The sequence below is a fragment of the Myripristis murdjan genome, chromosome 15 (assembly GCF_902150065.1).
Source record: "Myripristis murdjan chromosome 15, fMyrMur1.1, whole genome shotgun sequence".
NCBI classification, from domain to species: domain Eukaryota; kingdom Metazoa; phylum Chordata; class Actinopteri; order Holocentriformes; family Holocentridae; genus Myripristis; species Myripristis murdjan.
In genome coordinates, this window is record NC_043994.1 from 7,942,966 (window position 1) to 7,958,387 (window position 15,422).

At 44.4% G+C, this 15,422-nt stretch overlaps 1 long non-coding RNA gene and 1 pseudogene across 1 annotated transcript; one reads left to right on the plus strand and one right to left on the minus strand.

Annotated features, from left to right (window-relative positions):
- The first annotated feature begins 12,491 nt into the window (after positions 1-12,491).
- LOC115372645 (uncharacterized) lies at positions 12,492-13,472 on the plus strand. Its single transcript, XR_003929464.1, has 3 exons — positions 12,492-12,586; positions 13,176-13,328; positions 13,411-13,472. It is a non-coding gene; the product is annotated as an uncharacterized LOC115372645 (long non-coding RNA).
- A 559-nt stretch (positions 13,473-14,031) lies between these two features.
- On the minus strand, positions 14,032-15,211 carry LOC115372883 (G-protein coupled receptor 4-like; annotated as a pseudogene).
- Between the last annotated feature and the right edge of the window lie 211 nt (positions 15,212-15,422).

Here is a 15,422-nt window from a genome sequence, read left to right on the forward strand (position 1 = left end):
GCAGACATAGGACTGTTGATAGGTTGTGATGTTTACAAGGCCATGGAACCATGGGAAATCATCCACAGTGAGGACAACGGCCCGTATGCAGTTCGAACAATCCTTGGTTGGGTCATAAATGGTCCCCTCAGGGGTGATGGTTGTGTTACTCCATCTGAAAGTGGACAAAGTGTTTCTGTCAATCGTATCTCCATTGCCAATGTAGAGAATTTGCTTGTACAACAGTTCAACTATGACTTCCCAGAGAAAGCCAGTGAAGAAAAACATGAAATGTCACGAGAAGACATACAGTTCATGGACTCTGTTAATGAGACAGTGAAAAAGGTTGATGGACACTATAGCATAGGTCTTCCCTTAAGAAACAAAGCTGTCAAGATGCCTAACAATTACAGTGTGGTTGTTCAGAGAGCAGAAAACCTGAAAAGGAAACTTGTCAAAAACAAAGACTTTCATGAAGAGTATCAGAAATTCATGTCTGACCTGATCAGTAAAGAGTATGCAGTGGAAGTGCCAAAGAAAGAGACTGTGTCTGAAAATGATAGAGTGTGGTATATACCTCATCATGGGGTTTATCACCCACAAAAAAGGAAACTTCGCGTGGTTTTTGACTGCGCAGCATCATTTCAGGGCAAGTCATTGAACACAGAACTTTTACAAGGCCCAGATTTGACAAATACACTTATAGGAGTGTTAACAAGATTCAGACATGACCACATTGCTTTAATGTCAGATATAGAGGCAATGTATCATCAAGTGAGAGTACCACTAGAGGATCAAGACCTCCTGCGATTCCTATGGTGGCCAAATGGAAACTTGAATAAGCCCTTGAAAGAGTACAAAATGGTTGTGCATTTGTTTGGGGCAACATCCTCCCCCAGCTGTGCCAATTTTGCATTAAGGAAGACAGCTGAGGATGCTAAGGACAAAATGGCACCTGCTGCAGTGAAAGCAACTCTGCACAATTTTTATGTAGATGATTGTCTTTTGTCAGTGTCAGATGAAACCCAAGCAGTTGATCTGGTCAGAGACTTGACAGCACTGTGTGAGAGTGGAGGATTTCATCTCACAAAATGGATGAGTAATAGCAGGACTGTTCTAGCCTCCATTCCTGAGTCAGAAAGAGCTAAGGAGGTTAAAGATTTGGACCTCAGTCATGATGCATTACCTGATGAAAGAGTCCTTGGAGTGAACTGGTGTACAGAGTCAGATGTATTCAAGGTCAGAATCAATGCAAAGAATACACCACAAACTAGACGTGGCATCCTGTCATTTGTAAGTGCTGTATATGACCCGTTAGGGTTTTTGTCACCTGTCATCCTTCCAGCTAAAATGATCTTGCAGGAGCTGTGTGGCAGGAAAGTCTCCTGGGATGAAGATATTCCTGCTGAATTGGCTAAAAAGTCACAAAAATGGATTTTGGATCTAGCAAAACTTCATGGTTTCACAGTGGACAGATGTTTAAAACCAGCTGGTTTTGGAAAGGTCACATCTGCACAATTGCACCACTTCGCTGACGCGAGTGAGAAAGGCTATGGAGTCGTCACCTACCTTCGCATAAAAAATGAAACAGGTTCAGTTCACTGTTCATTCATCATTGGAAAATCCAGAGTGTCTCCATTAAAACAAACAACGATTCCAAGACTGGAATTGACAGCTGCTGCTGTAGCTGTAAAAATGGACAGGCTCATGAAAAAAGAGCTGCAAATGCCACTGGAACAATCCATGTTTTGGTCTGACAGTACTACAGTGTTGAGATACATTGCTAGTGAGAATGTAAGATTTAAGACTTTTGTAGCTAACAGAGTGTCACTTATTAGAGACAACACTAAGCCAAGTCAGTGGATGTATGTGAACTCGGAGTTGAATTCAGCTGACCATGCATCCAGAGGTATGAACGCAGACACATTCAAAAAATGTCAGGATTGGATTGGTGGGCCAGATTTTTTGAAGAAAGATGAGAAACACTGGCCAGTTTCACCTGATATCAAAGAGATACAGAAAGATGATGTTGAAGTTAAAGCTGCTTTGAGTGTGAATGCTACAAACGCACATGAGAATATGCTTAACAAGCTCATTTGTCATTATTCAGAATGGCACAGATTGACAAGAGCAATTTCCTGGATGATGAAGTTGAAACAATTGCTCCACAAACTGAGCACACATCGCAAATTGCTCATATCACAAGCAAGTGAGAGACTGAGGCATGAGAAGAAAACTGAGATTGTTGCAAACCAGATGCAAAAGTTTAAAAGAACTATCAGTGGGTCTTTGCTCACTGCTGAAGACATTGCACAGGGAGAGATTGAAATTATCAGACTGTGTCAAATGCAAGGCTTCTGTGATGAACTAATGACTCTTCAGAAAGGTGACAAGTTGAAAAGAAGCAGTCATATCATCAAGCTTGATCCTGTTGTGCAGAATGGGATTTTAAGAGTAGGAGGAAGGCTGCATCAGTCTGCACTTCCAGCAGATGCTAAGCATCCTGTGATTCTTCCCAAGAACCATCATGTATCAACTTTGATCCTCAGACATGTTCATCAAGAAACAGGACATAGTGGGAGGAATTATACATTGTCCAAACTAAGAGAAAGATTCTGGATTCCTCAAGCAGACTCTGCTCTTAGAAAGATACTTTCAAAGTGTGTAACATGCAGAAAAATCTCAGCCAAACCTGGTGAACAGAGAATGGCAAATTTGCCACAAGATCGCCTGATACCAGACAACCCTCCATTCACTAGTGTAGGAATAGACTATTTTGGACCTTTTGAGGTCAAGTGTGGGCGAAGTATGGTTAAGAGGTATGGGGTCTTGTTTACGTGTCTCACAGTCAGAGCAATTCATATAGAAGTTGCTAATTCTCTTGAAACTGATTCCTGTATAAATGCCTTTAGACGATTTATAACCAGGAGAGGCCAGGTGTCTGTAATGAGGTCAGATAATGGCACAAATCTAGTGGGAGCAGAGAAAGAAATGCGTGAAGCAATCAAAAGCTGGAATCAGTCAAAGATCTCAAATATGCTCATGCAGAAAGGAATCACTTGGATATTCAACCCTCCAGCAGGTTCACATTTTGGAGGCATCTGGGAGAGGCAGATTCGTTCTGTGCGGAGAATTCTTAACCAGATAGTGAAACAGCAGCCTCTTGATGATGAACGTCTCCACACATTGTTATGTGAAGTCGAGGCTATTGTAAATGGCAGACCTATAACAAGAGTGTCAGATGATCCACATGACATTGAAGCTCTCACACCTAACCATTTACTTCTTTTGAAAAGACAACCAGTGCTGCCTCCTGGAGTGTTTCAGAAAGAGGACTTGTATGCCAGAAAACGGTGGAGACAGGTACAATACCTGTCTGACATCTTTTGGAAACGCTGGACCAGGGAGTACCTGCCGCTTCTGCAGGAGAGGCAGAAGTGGACTAAAATCAGGAGAAATCTAAAGGAAGGAGATGTTGTTCTCATAGTGGACGACAGTTCACCAAGAAGTTCATGGTTGATGGGAAAAGTTGAAAAGGCTGTTTTTGATGCAAAAGGTCTTGTTAGACGTGCTTTTGTAAAAACTAAAACTAGTGTTTTGGAAAGACCAGTAGATAAGTTGTGTTTATTGCTTGAGATGGAAGAATAAGTTCATATTCTATGTGTGATAAAGCTATGTTTAAAGCATGTGATTTATGCTTCACTAAACTTGAGTGATAATTGATGCTAGATAGATGTGTACTTGAAGTACTGTAAAGTAAACTGAAGTGTTTATGTAAAGAAATTTATATTGGTTCATGTAAACAAAGGGACCAAAAAAGAAGTTTATTATAGTCAGTGTTTCAGATTAAATGACGCTTTATTGTGTAGAAATGTAATTGTTATGCCTCAGCAGTAACAATTAGGGGCCGGAATGTAAGCGCCATTTATTATTGTTTTGTTATTTGCACTGATTTATAGTGATGTTTTGTTGAAGGAATAAGTTTAAGTATGTTTTTGAATTTTGAGCCACCTGTGTTACGGTTGATGTCATGTGACTTCCGTAGAGAAGGAGGAAGTAAAGTTTTGTTAATGAAAATGTGATGAATAAATGAGACAGCTGCGGAGCGACACAGTCGTTTTACCGTCTGCGTCGGCACCCAGCCAGCTCGACGAGTAAAACAGTCTCCAGTTGTTTCATCAAGAGTGGTTAAAAGAGTAAGAAATGAAAACTAAGATAAGAACTTAAGATAGCCACTACAACCGGCGATCTGTGAGATAGGAATAAAACCAGTTAAAAACAGTACCAGAGAGGCCCACCAGGTTTCTGAGTCTGTTTAATAAAATGTGGTGATCTACTGTATCAAAAGCAGCACTTAGATCCAGTAGCACCAGGACTGAAAGTTTCTGAGTCCATGTTACACCTGAGATCATTAACAATCTTCAGGAGGGCTGTCTCGGTACTGTGGTTCATCCTAAAACCAGATTGATATTGATCTAAAATATTATTTCTATTTAAAAAATCGTTTAATTGGATCAAAACCAGTTTTTCTAAAATTTTACTTAAAAAGGGTAAGTTGGATACAGGTCGGTAGTTATTAAGAATGTTAGGGTCCAAATTGCTCTTCTTCAGAAGGGGTTTCACCACTGCCGTTTTAAAGGCAGCGGGGAAGACACCTGTCTGGAGGGAGTAATTTACAATATTTAAAAGTTCAAACTCAAAGAATCAATAAAATGTCTTTAAAAGTGATGTGGGAATTGGATCTAAAAGGCAGGTTGTTGGGTTAACTCTGGAGAAAACTCGACCAAGCATCTCTGCATCAGCCAGGACAAAATGCTCCAGTGTTTCCTCCGGTAAAAGCAATGGTTCAGGACTATTAAAAACAACGCTGTTTTGTGATAAAAAAAAAAAAAAAAAAAAGTAGATCTAATGACATCAATCTTACTTCTGAAGTGGTCTGCAAAGTCCTCACATAGAGCATCTGTTGGTACCATGGAGGAATCAGTGAATCAGTTAAAATCAGTGTTTATTAAAAGATCAATTGTGGAGAAGAGGAATTTATGATTATTCTTTTTATCTGAGATGAGTTTTGAAAAGTGGGAAGTTCTTGCCTGTTTAACTGCGTTATTATAAATTTTGAGTTTTTCACGGAATATTTCACAGTGTACTGTCAGTTTGGTTTTCCTCCACTTCCTTTCTGCACTCCTGCAATTTCTTTTCAGACTCTTAATTTCAGAATTTCTCCAGGGGGATATAGATTTAGTTTTTATTGTTTTTGTTAAAAGTGGAGCCAGGGAGTTGAGGGATAACCTCAGTTTAGTGTTAAAATTATCGACAATAAAGTCACAGGGTGCAGGTAAAATTTCGGCGGGGGTATTATATAAAATCTCAATAAAATTTGCAGCCACTCCAGAAGTAAGATAGCGTTTCCTCACTGTTCTCACCGGGCCTCCTGTTGAATAAAACTGGCAACCTTAAAAAATACACAATAGTGATCTGACACAGCCAGGTCGACAACAGAGGACACACCAGTGGACAGGCCATAGGTTATGACCAAATCCAGGGTGTGTCCTCTGTTGTGAGTGGGCTGTGTGACATGTTGTGTAAATCCATACAATTTAATAGATTTAAAAATTCAATAGTAGTGGGATCTGAAATGTTATCTATGTGCAAGTTAAAATCACCAGTTATTATGACTCTGTTATATAAGGAGTTTATAACTGATAAAAGTTTGGAGATTTCACTGATAAAAGAGGAAGCATGTTGGGTGGTCTATAAATTGTCATACATAAAATAGGGGGACTGCTAAAAACAAATGCATGATACTCAAATGTGGTGTAACTTTTTTGTGGAATTTCCTTCGTTAAAATAAAGTTAGAGAAAATTGTTGCAGTCCCACCACCTCTTTTACCACTCCTGTTAGAAAATTTGGGGGGGTCTGCTGCTTTTGAGTCATCATACGAATGTGCTTTATTAATACCTGGCTATAAATTGAAAATAATCTGCCAGTGAATTACATATTATCTATTAGCAGCAGGTGCTATGTAAGACAGAGCTCTTACCTGTATTTCTGTGGCTAAGTTCTGAATATGAACACATGCAGTTTGTGTTGAGAAACTTCATGTCATTGCCGGGGTCTATTCCCTTGCTCTCAGGGGAAAGAGTGCTGGTGCATACAACTCACTGTGACGGCCCCTCCCTCTGTATTGGGGTATGGTGGTTGCTGGCTGGCTGTTGGTTGGTCTGCTCTGTCTTTCAGGGTTTCTTTCAGGCAGAGGTGGGACCGTAATTAGGTGATGCACTGCACCTGGGCCCGGTGAAGCGCACACTTATTGTCTCCGCTGGCAGTCACCCCGCTCTCTCTCACTCCATCCATGCCGTCTGAGGGGACGCCACGGCGCGGCTGCGCTCTCTGTTTTCTCTTTTGTTTTACACATTCATTCACACACATGCATCCATACACGCCTACATCACTGATTACTGACACTGATCTTTTGTCTTTACTTTTAAATGTAGTAATAAATATGTTTGTTCGTGCGAACCTCGTTTTCCCTCCCGTTCTTGGTTGCAGTCCCCGAGCCGGGCTGTAACAAGTGGGGGCTCGTCCGATTTTTGTCGACCCAGTGAGTGTCGGAGCTCAGGTGAGGCCTGTGGGCGGAGCTTCTTGGGTTTTTGTGAATGAAGTCTGTAGTGGTTGTATGTGGACGTCAGCACACAGCTGTGGTTGTTTACGGTATTTTGTGAATGAACGCTCAGCTGATTGCTCGGGAGTAGCGTTGACGAGGGTAGGTATTTCTGTCTATTGAAGCCACTGCTTGGTTAATTAATTTAATTGTGGGTATGTTGGTCGGTTTTTTCTCTGTGTAGCAGTGGGTCCGGCAGCCAGCCGCGGCCATCGTAAGTTGCCGTTGTGTCTGTCCCTGTTTAGGCTTAAGTACGGACTCCCTTTGGTGTTCGTAGTGGGGGGTTGTAGTGTGGCGTGAACGTGGCTGGAGCAGTTTGCTCGGGAGCACGGCCGAGGCTGCAGGCGGGGTCGCCAATTGCTGGTTGCTTCGCCGGGTCTGCGGTAAGTAGTGCATAAATACCCACCGCAACTAGCGCCTGAAGTCTAGGGGGGGAGTTTAGTAAGTTTGGTTAGGCAGTTAGGGGGACAGTGCTGCGGTGACGCTCCGGCTGTGTACGGGGGGCTGTGTGGGACTCAGCGTGCTGCATGTTGGTTGTTAGTGGCCGAATAGGTAGCGGACTGTGGAGGTGAGTGTTGGTGTGAGCAATGGCGGGTGTGGAAGAGTTTTTGGAAGCGCCGTCGGAGGAGCTGTTGGAGGGTTTCTCACGCGAACAGCTGATCCGTGTTGCGGAACATTTTGATTTGGATGTTGGTGATAAGAGGATGAAGGAAAACATGAAAAATATTATCAGAACTCGTCTGGCTGAGCGGGGTTGTTTTGAATCAAAAGCCCTGGCTGCTGCTGCTGGGGCGGACACTGTTGATGTGTCTGTGCAGGATGATGCGAACTTGACGTTTGAGCAGAGGAAGGAATTGTTGCGCCTGCAGACGGAAATGGAGAAGTTAGCGGTGGAGAAGCTGAGGAGAGAGACGGAGCTTAAAAGGCTGGAGCTCGAGGAACGGAGGTTGGACTTGCGTGCTGGAGGAGCTGCTCGTGACCTTGTGGATGGTTCCGGTTCTTCATTTGATGTTGGCAGTAATCTGCGGTTAGTTCCTCAGTTTAGTGAGCGAGACCCGGACACTTTTTTCTCTTTGTTCGAGCGTGTAGCTGAGAGCAGGGGTTGGACTGATTGTGAGCGTACTCTTCTGTTGCAATGTGTGTTAACAGGTAAGGCACAGGAGGCCTATTCGGCTCTGTCAGTGGCAGAAAGCAGGGTCTATTTAACTGTTAAAGCTGCAGTGTTAAAAATTTATGAATTGGTTCCTGAGGCCTATCGTCAGAAATTCAGATCCTGGGAGAAGTCTGGCAGGCAAAGCCATGTTGAGTTTGCCAGGGATCTGGTCACCTTTTTTGGTCGGTGGTGCACTGCTTCAGGAGTGGACACTTTTGATGCTTTATGTAATATGATCGTGTTGGAACAATTTAAAAATTCTATTCCCAGCTATGTTGCAATTTACATCAGTGAGCGCAAGGTGAAGACTGCTGCCGAGGCCGCTGCATTGGCTGATGAGTATGTGTTGACACGCCGCAGTGACTTCAGGGCTCCTGAGGGTGGTGGTATGTATCACGCCCCAGGCAAGTGGGAAGAGAAACGCCCTCCACGCCATGGTAAGTCTGAGCACACTGCACGGGGACACTTTCAGTCTGACTTTTCAAAAGTTTGTAACTTTTGTAAGGGAAGGGGGCATTGGAAAGCTGAATGCCCAAAAGCTAATGCTCGGCGGGGAAATAGTGGGGGCCAAGTGAATTCTGGTGTTTGTGCTGTGTCTGTGGCACCTGTCTCTGTTGTTTCTCCTCCTCAACAGCTCAAGTGTGGAAGGGAGCCCGACTTCTCAGCATTCGTGTCCGAAGGCCGTGTGTCACTGGTGGGAGGTGACAGTGTACCGGTAAAGATCTTGAGAGACACAGCTGCATATGACTCCTATATTTTGAGCTCTGTGTTGCCTTTTTCTGGAGATTCTGATACTTGATTCTGTTTTGATGCGGGGTATGGGTCTGAATGTTGAGCCTGTTCCACTGCATTCTCTTTGTATTGACTGTGGTTTGGTGCGGGGAGAGGTTGCCATGGGGGTCCGCCCTGAGCTGCCAATCAGAGGGGTGGATGTCATCCTGGGGAACGGCCTTGCTGGCAGCAGAGTGTGGGCTGATGGTCCACCACCCCCAATTGTGTCATCTTCACCTGTTGTAAGGGGTAACCTGGATGAGAATGTGCAGTGCTTCCCTGAAGTGTTTACAGCCTGTGCTGTGACAAGGGCTATGGGTCGTGCGCAGCAGAAGGAGCCCGAGCAAGGGGAAGAGGTGAATGAGATTGTTGTTAATGTCCCTGACTCATTGCTGTCCGTCTCTCGCAGTGTTCTAGGGGCGGAGCAGAAAGCTGATCCTTCCTTGAGCCAGCTGTTTGACGCTGTTCTCCCCAAGGAGGATGAGAGAAGCGCTGCTGGTGGCTACCTGCTGCAGGAGGGTCTTCTGGTGAGGAAGTGGTCACCACATGGTGTAGGCTTTGTGGGGAAGCCAGTTTTTCAGGTTGTGGTTCCTGAGAAATTCCGCATTGAGGTCCTTAAGGCATCACATGACCAGTTTGGACATTTTGGAGTTCGTAAAACGTACAACTACATTTTACGATATTTCTTTTGGCCTCGGTTGAAAAAGGATGTGTCACACTTTGTTAAATCTTGTCCTACCTGTCAGATAACAGGGAAACCCAATCAGGGAATAAATCCTGCTCCACTTCATCCCATTCCGGCGATTGCGCAGCCATTTGAGTATCTACTGATTGATTGTGTCGGTCCTTTGCCTCGCTCCAAATCTGGTAGCAACTACTTGTTTACAGTGATGTGTCAGAGCACGCGTTATCCAGCTGCATATCCACTGCGATCCATCACGGCCAAGTCAGTTGTAAGAGCACTGTCACAATTTATTTCTATCTTTGGGATACCAAAAGTTATTCAGAGCGACCAGGGCTCGAATTTTTTATCACGCCTCTTTGCACAGGTACTGAAACAGTTAAAGGTCCAGCATAACATGTCTTCTGCCTACCATGCACAGAGCCAGGGTGCTCTTGAGAGGTTCCACCAAACCCTTAAATCATTGTTGCGTGGTTATTGTGTTGAGTTAAATCAGGACTGGGAGGAAGGGCTGCCGTGGCTCCTGCTAGCTGCCAGGGAAGTGGTGCAGGATAGCACTGGCTTTAGCCCGAATGAGCTGGTTTTTGGCCATTCAGTGCGTGGACCACTTGCAGTGTTGCGTGATGTTATTGCACCATCATCAGAGCCTCCATCAAACCTGATTGATTATATAAATGGTTTCAGGCACCGTTTGTATTCAGCGGGGGAGATGGCCAAGGAAAAGTTGTCATTGTCCCAGGGGAATATGAAACAGTTGTATGACCGGAGAGCAGAGCAACGTGTGTTCAGTCCTGGTGACCAGGTTCTTGCTTTGCTGCCGTTGTTTCATTCACCTTTTCAGGCTAAGTTTTGTGGCCCTTATACTGTGTTGCGTCAGGTGACGGATCAAAATTATATTCTGTCAACGCCGAACCGCCGGAAAGCGACGCAACTTTGCCATGTCAACTTGCTAAAACCCTATTACTGTCGTGAGTCCAAGCCTGTGTCAGCCGTAGCAGCAGTGGGGAGTCTGTTCTCTGTGGGGGAGGACGATGGGGTCACCGCACCCGATGACGGGTTGCTGCGTGGCAGGTTATCAAACAGTGAGACTTTAAAAAATCTGTCATTGTTGTTGTCTCATTTGACTGAGGAGCAGAGTGTCCAGTTGTTTGTTTTGATTAAAAGGTTTCTGGATCTGTTTGGTGATACACCGAGCCGAACTCATTTGGTCAAGCATGATGTAGATGTGGGTGACGCACAGGCCATTCGCCAGCGTTTTTATAGAGTGTCGGAGGAAAAGCGCAGGGTGATGGATGCCGAGATAAAATACATGCTCGAGAATGGGATCGCCGAGCCGTCATTCTCCAGTTGGGCATCGCCATGCTTGCTTGTTGAGAAAGCTGATAAAAGCCCCAGATTCTGCACAGATTACCGCAAGGTGAACGCAGTTTCAAAACCTGATGCGTACCCGTTACCAAGGATTGAGGATTGCATTGACCAGGTTGGTGCGGCGCGTTTTGTCAGTAAGTTCGATCTTTTGAAGGGATACTGGCAGATCCCGCTGACTGACAGGGCGAAGGAGATCTCTGCATTTATTACACCTTCTGGTTTATTTGCTTATACTGTGATGAGTTTTGGACTGAGGAATGCGCCGGCGACGTTCCAGCGGTTAATAAACATGGTGGTGTCCGGGTTGGAGGGCTGTGCGGTATACTTGGATGATGTGGTCATTTACAGTGAAACGTGGGAGGAACATCTAGCCCGTATTAACAGCTTGTTTGTTCGCTTGCGTGATGCCCGTTTGACAGTGAACCTAGCGAAGTGTGAGTTCGCTAAGGCTACTGTGGTTTATCTGGGTAAAGTTGTGGGGCAGGGGAAAGTTTGCGCTGTGCAGGCCAAGGTGAGTGCTGTGGAGAAATATCCAGCCCCCACCACGAAAAAAGAGCTGCAGCGTTTCCTCGGTCTGGTAGGGTACTACCGCAGCTTCTGTAAAAACTTTTCCAGTGTGGTGGCACCCCTGACTGACCTGTTAAAGGGGAACACTCGTTTTGTTTGGTCATTCTCATGTCAGAGGGCTTTTGAAAATGTAAAATCTGTGCTGTGTTCATCTCCTGTCCTTGCAGCTCCTCAGATGGATCGTCCATTTGAGTTACAGGTGGACGCGAGTGACGTGGGGGCAGGAGCAGTGCTGTGTCAGAAAGACACCAACGGTGTAGATCGGCCCGTGAGTTTTTACTCAAAGAAGTTCAATGCTTTCCAGTTGAACTACTCTGTGATAGAGAAGGAGACCCTTGCACTTATTTGGGCATTGCAGCATTTTGATGTTTATGTCAGCTCAAGTGTTCCTCTTGTTGTTTACACTGATCATAACCCATTGACTTTTCTGCATTCTGTCCATTGCCCTAATCGCAGACTGATGCGATGGATGTTGTATTTACAATCCTATTGTTTGGACATCCGCCACATCAAAGGCTCGGATAATGTTGTGGCCGATGCCCTGTCAAGAGCTCATGGCTCCTGATTGTCCTGCTTGACTTGTATGTAACCCTCTGGTCTTCTTCTGTCACTCTTAAATGCTTCTTCAGGCGCCGGAGTTGCTGGGGGACGGGATTGGGCTGGTTGGCCTGCAAGGGATTAGCTGTAGGACGGTCAGTGAGTAATTGTAGTTCTCATGTACTTGTAATTGCATGTAAGTAATGTGTAATATGTAGTTAATATTTAGGTAATAAATGTATGTAATTAATATGTAGGTAATGTGTAAGTGTTATAGTGTTTTTACATGTAGTGTTTTGGGTAGCAGTTGCGGTGTTCCTACTGGAACCCCTTTCTTATGGGGGGGGGTGTGACGGCCCCTCCCTCTGTATTGGGGTATGGTGGTTGCTGGCTGGCTGTTGGTTGGTCTGCTCTGTCTTTCAGGGTTTCTTTCAGGCAGAGGTGGGACCGTAATTAGGTGATGCACTGCACCTGGGCCCGGTGAAGCGCACACTTATTGTCTCCGCTGGCAGTCACCCCGCTCTCTCTCACTCCATCCACGCCGTCTGAGGGGACGCCACGGCGCGGCTGCGCTCTCTGTTTTCTCTTTTGTTTTACACATTCATTCACACACATGCATCCATACACGCCTACATCACTGATTACTGACACTGATCTTTTGTCTTTACTTTTAAATGTAGTAATAAATATGTTTGTTCGTGCGAACCTCGTTTTCCCTCCCGTTCTTGGTTGCAGTCCCCGAGCCGGGCTGTAACATCACCAAACCAAAGAGGGCAAACTGTCAATGCACTGGGAGGAGCAAATCCAAATTGTCATGGGCCAACCACACCCTGAGAATCCAACTCCAATACAAGCTATGGCTAGAAGGTAAGGATAGCCATAGTTCCAATAAGTTACAACAGTCCATTGAAGCTGGTTAAAATTTTGTCGCTGATGACAGCCGCTCAAAAAGAACAGCTGGCCTGATGCATGCATTGTTTTTGTGAAATAGGTATCTGGTGTTATGTTTGCTCTGTTTCTGTATTTCTTGTGTGGGTGCAGTGGTATGGTTTCTCTAAAAAGAGCAGTTTCTGCCTCTCTTGTCACAAACTGGCACTGTTTGTGACAAGAATGGCAGAAACTGGCCCATACAGGGATGCTGAACGCCCCCCGTGCAAAAATGCAAGTAACTCAATTGAACCTATTTGGCAAAACTGTCCCTATTTAAGGAGAGTTGAAGATGAAGAGGAAGGAACGCTAGACGGTGGATGGTGGTGACTCCCGAGAGGGAGATTCATGCAATTGGGATGCATGGCTTGGATTAACCAGCTCAGATGATGTCTGAAACTTAAGTGAATTAGGAATCAGGCGTAGATCTGCCTGTGAATGTGAATTTTTTGAAGAGACAGAATTGTTTTCTTGTCTGTTTTAAGGATTATGACCATGAGCTGGCCTCTGTCTGTTTCATTCCTTGCAGGGGATGAGAATGCTGTGACTGCTGCGACTATGAGGACTTGTTAAAGGCTCAACTGATGAGAAGGATCGAAGCTGGAGAGTAAGAATGGAGTGGTGCCTCCTCCAGGACTCCCAGCTTGCCTCCGTTCAATCCTGCATTTGGTGCTGCCTATAGGTCTTTTGGGGCTTTTCCCTCTTTAGGTTCAACAGATTTTGTTTTGTTGGTCATAACTAATTGTACTTTCCATCTGTCATAGAGGCCATTTTGGGGCACAGAAATATAGAGCTGGTTGACTGTTCTGCATCCCTTTGACCGGTGGCTACAATCCCCCCATGCTTCTTGCCTCTGGAGACCAGTTCAACTCTTTACCTATTTTTTGTTATCCATAAATAAACCTGTAGTCTGATCCTTCTGTGTCTGTGTGGTTGACTTAAGCCTGGGGCTCTGGTTACCTACATAATTATAGTATAACATACATACCATTCAACACATTTTTTGTTACCATGTTGAAAGCATTCCTGTGACAATTCATGTGGATTTTAATTTAATGTTTTTTTTTTTTTTATTTGAATTCATTTTCAAAAGAAAAAGAATAATGGTAATAAGAACAATTAGCTGTATCCATAGAAACAGAATTACAAATGGAATTAGACATATTTACAAGATTAAATAAACATGTTGGAAGTAAATACAATAAGAAATAGTGAATGCTCAAGAAAAGAAAAAAAAAAAAAAACATTCAAACCACCTCAACAAAAAATGTTCATCTTAGCTTTCAGATATAACACTGTCATTTGTCAATAATGAAGGAGGTTGTCACTCCATCCATTTGCTTCTTTTCTCTTCACTCCATCTTTCTTCTCCCTCTCCATGTCCTCCTCTGCCTACATGGAGCTGACCATTTGTGGAGTGTTGCTGTTCAGAGTGGTGATCTACCCCTGCTCTTGCTCTGTGGTCATCCTGCATCGACACAGGCAGGCCAACAGCTTGTCTACAGCCCCTTTCTTCATGAAAATATACAGAACCAAGTCCATAAGGGGACTCAACTGAAGGAGGGTTTATTGCACAGGATTATAAGTATCAGTACGTGTGTCTGCAGATATGTGCGAAATGATTGTGGGCAGGAACAGGAGTGTGTAGTTAAGAAGCACCAGAAGCAAGGTTCCCACAATTCGCCGTTTTTCCTCAAGGGGGACAGAGATGGGGGAAGACAGGGCTTTGACAGTCCCAGCCAGGAAGAAGATGAGCGGGGAAAAGGGCACAAGGAGGTAGATGGACAGGAGGACATGTGGGCGCAACGAATATAAAATAAATATAAAGTAACTGAGAAACCCCAGGAGCAAGGGCAAAACCCAAACCGTGCAACAGACCACTAGTATGAACTTCATGTTTCGTCTGAAGCGGTACTACAGTGGGCAGGCGATGACCAAATACCTATAATAGATAGATAAATAGTCAGATAGCATGAGGATCCATCACATATATTCTTTAAAAAATACATAAAATAAATAAATAAATAAATAGGTACACACACTGGCTTTCTTGCACTCAGAGACAGATATCTACCTTTCCATGGCTACACACACCATGAAGCCAACACTGGCCATTAAACCAATGCTGTAGATAATTCCAGAGACAACAAACATGGTGAAATTCTTGGGTTCTGCCACCCAGATGACAAAGCAGCACATCTGGATAAGGTCAGAGATGAGGAGGTTGATGACGTAGACAGGAGCAACATTGTTCTCTTGCACCTGCAGGAAATCAAGATGTAAAAAGGTAGTTCTGTTAACTTTGGGAGACAACTGAGGTGGAACTAAAGGCATTCATTTGCTGTGTTTGCTGATCCTACAAACATCAGATATCATAGATAGGCACACACATAAAACCATAGACCTCAATCTTAATTCACACACCAGGGAATACAGAGCGTAGATGGCGAGTAAGGTCAAAGGAAGGCCGATGGAGCTGACAATACATGATGTCACAAAAAACGTGGTTGGCAAGTAAGGTTCCAGTCCATCAGTGTCGTTCTCAATGGAGATGTACAAATCCATTGTTCAGAGTGAGACCTGTTAGGATAGCATGTCACAGAAAGGAGAAGCATTTCTTAGTCTCTACTCTAAACCTTTCTTACTACCGCCAGCACTGCTATTGCTGCCAGAGGCATATGGCTCTTTTCCACTAGCACCTACTCGGCTCGACTCTACTCGGCTTGACTCAGTTTCTGACATTTTCCATTACAATTGAGTACCACCTCACCGTGAG